Genomic DNA, 7,733 nt, shown 5'->3' with positions numbered 1-7,733 from the left:
ACTGCTATCTGCTGTCTTAACTGCTCTTCCGTCGCCCTTGTGACTAGCATTCAAATCCCTCTCCTAACACCAAAAAGTGTTGCGTACGTACGGCTTCTTAATTGATTGAATGTACAAGTGTGATGAAAAGTTAATAAAATTTATTCTTATCACAAGAAATAAAACAAATGCTGAATTTTTTTTCCTCACAGGTATTCGTACAATATCACAATAGCACACAGTAGTTATACATTAAACTACTAAAACGTTAAATAGAACACAATTCAAAGCACAGAGAAAACTAATCCGATCTCACAGCGAATTCGTTACAGTAAACAGTTATCAAAAACTGAACTGAGATTTTTTTCATCGGCTTTTATAAGCTTTTTAATCAGTCACGAGAAGCTTCTCGTAATTTCTCGAGATTTCTGGAAATCAAAACAATAGAACTACAGTTACAGCTAACACACAATTGCATTACATCAATTTAAATACAAATTACGATATATCTATTTATTGAATACGCGTGCTTCTGTATTTTTACTTTTTTCAGCGTAGCTTTCTCTCAAAACTCGTCACTTACACGGGAAAATAAAACAGTCTTAATTACAATTCTACGAAAAATAGCTAACTAAATACGAAATCCGTAACATCACATCGTGCAATTTCCCACAATATTTTTCACAGTCTTTCTTCCGTTAAGAATCCAATGTTTTTCTCTAAGCAAATTCAAAAGTATCTGACCACCCGCGTGTCATTTCGTCACATGAACAGACAAAATAAGTCGTTTCACAACTTCGTGTTTTGATGAAAGGACAACAGGTTTGAGAAAATCTTCATAATTTTTGTTTTTAGCCGATAGATGCCGTAGTTATCTTTAAATACTTGAATTGTTTTGAGCATATCATGTTCCGAGGGACTCCTTTTGAATTATAAGCAATATCTTAAACTCCGCTTCGTGAAATTCTGTTTCATTCAATTCTCCGTATCTCCTGCTGTCAGCGTTTGTACAATTATGCTTAAAACGAAGAATCCAGGCGATTCTCTCATAATTAGAAAAAAGCCTGTAGAACGAATTATTATCACAAATGGTTTCGTTATTTGTCATCGCGCTAGTCGTCTTTGACTTCTCCCTTTCAAGCTCTTCTTCATTCCAACTATGGTGGTTACAGAAATCCATGTAAGTAAGGAATTCTGCAGGATCTTGTATCCAGTGTGGTCTCTCCCACCATCTTGATATAATTAGACATTTCACTTTGCAAGCTCTGGATGGCAGATCGGCAGGATTCTTTTCTCCAACACGTGCTTGCACGTTGCAGGTTTAGTGAGTTTTCTGACCTGCTTGACAGGGTTTCGCACAAAAACAGACCAGTTTTCATCTCTTTTGATCCATGCAAGCACTGTTGGGAAATCACTCCCGTAATATTTGTTAAACTCTTTCCCATCCGAGGGCTTTGATTACTGAAGTTCCATTCTTGGGATAGTTGACCCTCTTAAAGGAGCAACTCGAGATTTTGCAGCAAGAAAAAACAGTTCAACTCGATCGTTCAGATCAACTCGATCGATTTCTCAGTCCATAGAAATGTAATCGCTGCATAAGGGTCTTTGCTGCCATCAACAAAAGTTTGAAAAGCACAATTACTTAAACTTTCTGACGTGACTTGAATAAATCTGCGACTTTCAATGTTACTCAAGCATTTTAATTCTTCAACCCATAGTAAGAAATCTTTATTAATTTCGCCAGTCAACGCCTTGTCCCAGCTGACACTTTTCTTCCATGCCTTTTGTATCATTATTTTTGAACAAAGCATAACGGGAGGACCCAAAAAAAAAAAAAAAAAAAAAAAAAAAAAAGAAGAGAAAGAAAGAAAAAAGAAGATCCAATACCTTAAGCACTTAAGATATTATGTTTCGTTTTATTATCAGTACCAAAATTAAAGTCATTGAACCCTCCCATATTGATTTTCAGAGTGCCTAGTCGTGACCTTCGAGAGGGTACTCTCTCGAAGGTCACGGCCCAGTTCTTTGTTTCAAAGCAGACCTTATTATACATGTGTTTCTTTCTAATCGTTGATTCCGTCGAACTCACTATACTATTCACATCCTCTGACCCTATGTCAAAACCGCCTTTGGACGTCAATATCTTAGAATCGGAAACAAACTTTTCCACCTGCTGTTTAGTGTGAACACTAGTAACCACATTATCGATACAGAACTTTGCAACAGTCTCTTTTTAAAAGCAACTTCAAAATTTTCAATGGGCTGCTTCTTGTTTTCAGTGGGGGTGCTCAATAACTGAAGCCAGAAGAAAAGGGCTACATTTTGCACCAAAAACAAGTTTGGCATGGCGAAAACTCTGAACGTTTTCTCTTCCATGTTTTCCCACCATAAAAATCGCAGGAAGTCTCTATCCTCTTTTCGAATACTTATTTGTAGAAAGGCTTTTCAAATGTCCGCTATGACTCCTTATCGCCGCTCTCTGAATCGCAGTAAGTCGCCTGGAACAAGTTCGATTAAATTAGGACCGCACTGCAAGCATTGGCTCAGAGAAGGATGGTTTGTCAACCTCGCTGAAGTATCAAATACTGGACGAATATGTGTGGTACTGCTGCTTGCCTTTAGGACAGGGCGATGAAGAGTTCACTTCAGAAATGGGCACATTTTCTATCATACCTTCATCAATGCAACCTAAAAATACATTTTCATATTGTTGATGCAAATTCATTGCTAAAAGTTTCGAAGTGGTGTACTCGAGCCTCTTTTAAGCTAAACTAAAATTATCAGATAAAGGTGATTTATTATCAGCCCAAGGTAAGCAAATTTCATACCGACCTTCATTATTCACTGTAACGGTTTCTAAAAATGTTCTTTGGTCCGAAGATCAAGCTCATGTTTAGATTTCTACAATATTTCTTTCCTATAAGATCAAACTCATGTTTACATTTCTACAAGATTTCTTTTCTATAGGATTATTGCTCCGTATTAAATCCAATCTCCTTGGACTTGAAACTTCAGCTTTATTTATAAACATTGACGTCACCGCCATTGCTAAGTTTTCATTAGAGGCTTCTTCTACTGACACCTTACCCATTAATGACCAACCTAAACTAGTTTCTACAGCAACGAGACAAAAGTTTCCTATTTCCGATTAACAACCTTCCCACTATGTCGGCTCCAACGAGAATATGACTGGTTTCGCAATTAACCGCAACGTCGTTTAAAATGATGTCATTTTCTTCTAGCTCTCTAATCTAACGCAGTGGCTAATCGCACCACCTACATTAGCGCATGTGCACAATCAGCTCAGGTACAAGCATTTTACGCCGATTTGCCGTAAGCCTGGCGGGAGGGAATGGGATTTGTTGTTCGATTCGCTGTTGGACAGCCAAAACTCTTCCTTCGATTCGTTGCTCCACAGTATGAACTGTCTGTTCTATTTGTTCTTTCAAAGGCGAAACTCTTTCTCCACTTCATTTTGAACAGCGTCTATTCTGGCTTCCATAGAATCAAATTTGTTTTCTATTATGCAGGTAATCTCTTATTTAATAGATTCCTGAAGAAGTTTAATCTCTGCTTTAAAAGTAACTTAGCGAGCTTTCATCTCTACTTTAACGTATTATTGGGCCCATTTTTATCTCCTCTTGACCAGCACCCATCTTTCCTTTGATTGTTTTCATGACCTCTTTAACGGAATTGACGGCCCCTTCCATCTTTTTTTTTTAAATGCAGCCATCAATTGCGTGAATTGTTCTTCCGTCGCTCTTGTAATTGGCATTCAAAAATCCCATTCGCGACACCAAAAAGTGTTGCGTGCGTACGGATTCGTAATAAATTGAAGGCACAAGTCCGATGAAAAGTGAATAAAGTTTATTTTTATCAAAACAAATAAAAACAAAATGCTTAAATTTCCTCAGATATTCGTTCAATATTGCAATATCTCACAGTAGTTATCTTTTTAACTACTATAACGTTCAACAGAACTTAATTTAAAACAGAGAAAGCTAATCCGATCTCACCGCGAATTCGCTACAATCATTAACAGCAATGAGTAAACAACTCCTAAAACAACTGAACTGAGATGTTTTTCTCCAGCTTTTTGAAGATGATTTTGATCCAACTCCTTTAATTTTTTAAAATTTTCCAGTGTCGATGAACCTGTAATAAATAATTCTACAAAAAGTTTTCATTTTTTAATTTTGGATAGCAAAAAAAGGTCACTGTTTTTTATTACTAGTTTAATCTTTTTTTTTTAAAGTCATTTAAAATTAGGTGTGTGTGAAAAATATTTAAAAACACTTAGTTTTTATTACTACTTTTAATCTTTTTCTATTAAAATAAAAGATAATTTTGTCTCAAATTTTTGAGTGTATCATAATCGACAAAATTGTTGTAAGCAAGCAACATATGTCACATGTTTATGTTTCTATCAAAATATAGGTCATGAGTTACATTTTGATAGAAAAATGATGTGTCCTATAGTTAGGGACATATGCTGCTGCTATTAAATTTTCATTCCCTTTTTGCATAACCTATTTGTGTGAAAAAGGATTTTCTTTCGTTACATTTGGAAGGAAAAAAAAAAAAAAAAAAGTGGATACTAATTTACGGTTACAGCTAAGTGAAATATGATCAGACACAAAGCAATTGATCTCTCTTAAACAGGCCCAAATTTCACAATAAGTTTTAGAATTAAAGTATTAGAACTTAAAATTTACTAATTAAAATGGGAACCAATTTTTAATTCATTTTTTATGTGTGCATATTTAATACGTTCATGCCGAGGTCAATTTTTAGGTTCTTTGCCGTGAGACGGCGCTAGAATTTTTGTCGCGTTTCATCTGGCGGCGCGCGATTATTACCTGTTCAGACAAGTTGTACATTTGCTAATAGTTATTAATTATAACTGTTATTAAAAAAGTTTTTATAATAAATACACGTTAATTTTTCACTATTTTAATTTTCAGCGTTTAATAACACAATCGAATGCGTACCATCGTTGGCACGCGCCGCCCGATAAGACAGACTAGTGCAGGTCACCGGTGGTACGCGCCGCTCGATGAGACAGACCAGTATCATCCATGAACCGGCAGGTTCCTTTCAAAGGGCGCCTGGACTGCAGAGTCCTATCCCTGTCGAGGCTGAGTCACTTTTCGATCGTTGGGATCATAAGTGTGTTCCGGCAGAAGAAACATGTCCATAAGCAAAGTATAACACAAAGTCCAATTGAAAGTGAGTTGATGACACATGCACTTGGGGAGAAGTATTCGGAGGCTAACTCCTAGGACGAAAGTCGAAGCGCTGAGGTAGAAGGCGGCGTCGATGAGCGGAGAGAAGGCTTGAAAATCTTCAGGTCATGTGGTTGATATTGGCCAATGGTAGAAAAAGTTGGAATTTTTGGTAATAGAGCTGAGGGGTCTCATGCAAGCAGTGTATTATGTTCCCAAAATCTAAGATATAATTTAAAAGTTTTTTTTTTTTTTTTCCTATTATTTAGTTAAAGATGTTAGATTCCTTACATATGTTAAATAGAATTAAGAGTTTCTCCATGGGTGTATCTACTGATTTTAACTGGTCTAAGTTATTTTTGAGAATAGAAAAGAATTTAAAGATGTTATTGTGGCCGAAAATATTATTAAGTTCTTTTAGTGTAGAGAAAATGTCGATGAAAATATTCGCGTTAGATGTAGTGTTGGTATTCTGGTTTCTAGTGTCTTGTGTGCTGTTGGATGTAACCTGTGCGTATGTTCTGCCTTGTGTGGATGTAGGTATATTTGAAGTGCTGTTGTTTTGAGTAAAAGTGTGATTTGGTGAATTATTTGTGTTTCTGTTCTTGGGGAATTTCTCGCAACCGCGATAGGAGGCTGGATGGTTTTTGTGGCAATTTGCACAGGTAGGGTTATCTATTTTACCTTGTGTAGGGCAATCTGTGGTTTTATGTTGTTGTGCGCATTTAACACACCTAGGTAGAAAGAAACAATTGTCTGAAGAGTGATTGAAACGTTGGCAATTATGGCATTGTGGTGTAATGTTTTTGTTGATGTATTTTTCGACTGTAATGATGAACATACCTAGGTGTGTTTCACTGCAGATTTTATCAATGTTGGGTGTTTGCATGAGTTGGATCTGAAATAGTGGCATGGGTTGTTTGGTCTTGAATCTGGTGAGTTGAACTACTTTGTGTACCGTGTATCCGAGGTTTGTGAGTTCAGTGGAAATTTCATGTGTGTCAGTGGTGATGGGTAGGCCTCGGATAACTACTTTGACTGGGCGTTTGTGCTTAGGTGTAATGGCATAATGTTCGATGTTATGTTTTTGTAGGTTTGTGGTGAGTTGTCTGTGGTCATCTGTTGTTGAGGGTAGTAATTTTAGGTATTCGCCACTTATTTTGCCGTAGAATGTAGATTGAGTGAGTGTAGTGAGTTTTTTGATGTATTGGTTGTGTGTTGCGCCATCTGTCGGTTTGACCATAATCGGTGTAGGTGTGCTGTAGTTGGGAAGTCTTGTATCTGGTGATTGTGAGCTATTAATTTGTTGTGTGGGTTGAGTGGAATGAGTGTTAGGTTGCGAGAGTGCTATGAAACTGTACTGGGTGGAATATTTTTAGGAACCTTTGCAGGTTTAGTCGGTTTCTGGAATCCGTCTGAATCGTCTTCGCTATCTGAGTTATCACGTGGTTTGCGTTTCTGTTGTGCTATTGGCTGTGTAATGCTTGCATGAGAAAGAGCAATATTCAACTTACCCCTCAGCTTATCCAGCAGAATCTTCTTCGTTTCTACCTCCTGTTTCAGGATATCCGAATGATAGTCTCTGTCTGTAACTGGTCTCTTGGCCGATAAGTTCTGGATGAGTCTGTTGAGGGTTGAGATAGCAACTTCTAAATCAGCGATTTCCGTTCGTAGGGTAGCGATTTCATGCTCCGTGAGAATGTGATCAGTATCCTGGTCCATATCAGTGGCCGCCGTATTCGAGCTGTCCGAAACAGGAACCGTAGCTTTATCAGGTGGAACTGCTTCACTACGGGGAGTCTGCTTAGTACGAGCCATATCGACAAGTCACGATTTAGACAGACCAGTACGGGCCACCAGTGGCCTGTGCAGGTGTGAACGTGTTAATACAAATAGCCAACAGGTTGTGCAAATGGCAAAATATATATATTTTTTATATTTCTTTTGAGAAACTGAAAAATAATTATTGTAAAATGCAGTGCTGGTATTAAAGTTTTTAAATTTTTATTTAGATGGTTCACTTTAGTCAAAAGTTTGAGAACCACTGCTCTATGGGATTCAGGTCTGGTGATCTAGCTGGCTATGGCAGATAAGGAATGGTTTCACTGCCACAGTACCTCCATACCAATCAAGCTCTATGCCAGCGAGTGCTATCGTCCATAAATATCGCATCGGTACCCATTGCAGCAATAAAAGAGAGCACAAGAGGGTGTAGAATTGCATTGTGATACGGGACGGCTGTGATCAAGAATCTGGCCGTTCATTGATCTCCCAGCCCTTACAAGTAAAGCTCCTCCTCCATAACAGTCTCTTGTCCTGATAGCGTGTCCCTGGGTCTCGCCATATCATTGGCTTTTAAGAGTCATTCTAGATATTAAATCAAGACTCATCCATAAATAGTACGAGGCTCTGCCTTCCAACTGCAAAGTTTACAGGCCCAATTCTACCACACTCTGACTTGTGATCGGTGGCACGGGCCAAAGGAACACAAACCACAGGTCATCAGGCGTACAATCCACCTTCATGCAG

The sequence above is a fragment of the Stegodyphus dumicola genome, chromosome 4 (assembly GCF_044657685.1).
Source record: "Stegodyphus dumicola isolate Sdum_Otavi_A_Nest chromosome 4, ASM4465768v1".
NCBI lineage: Eukaryota > Metazoa > Arthropoda > Arachnida > Araneae > Eresidae > Stegodyphus > Stegodyphus dumicola.
The sequence above is the reverse complement of the archived record's forward strand: the minus strand, read 5'-3'. Positions refer to the sequence as shown.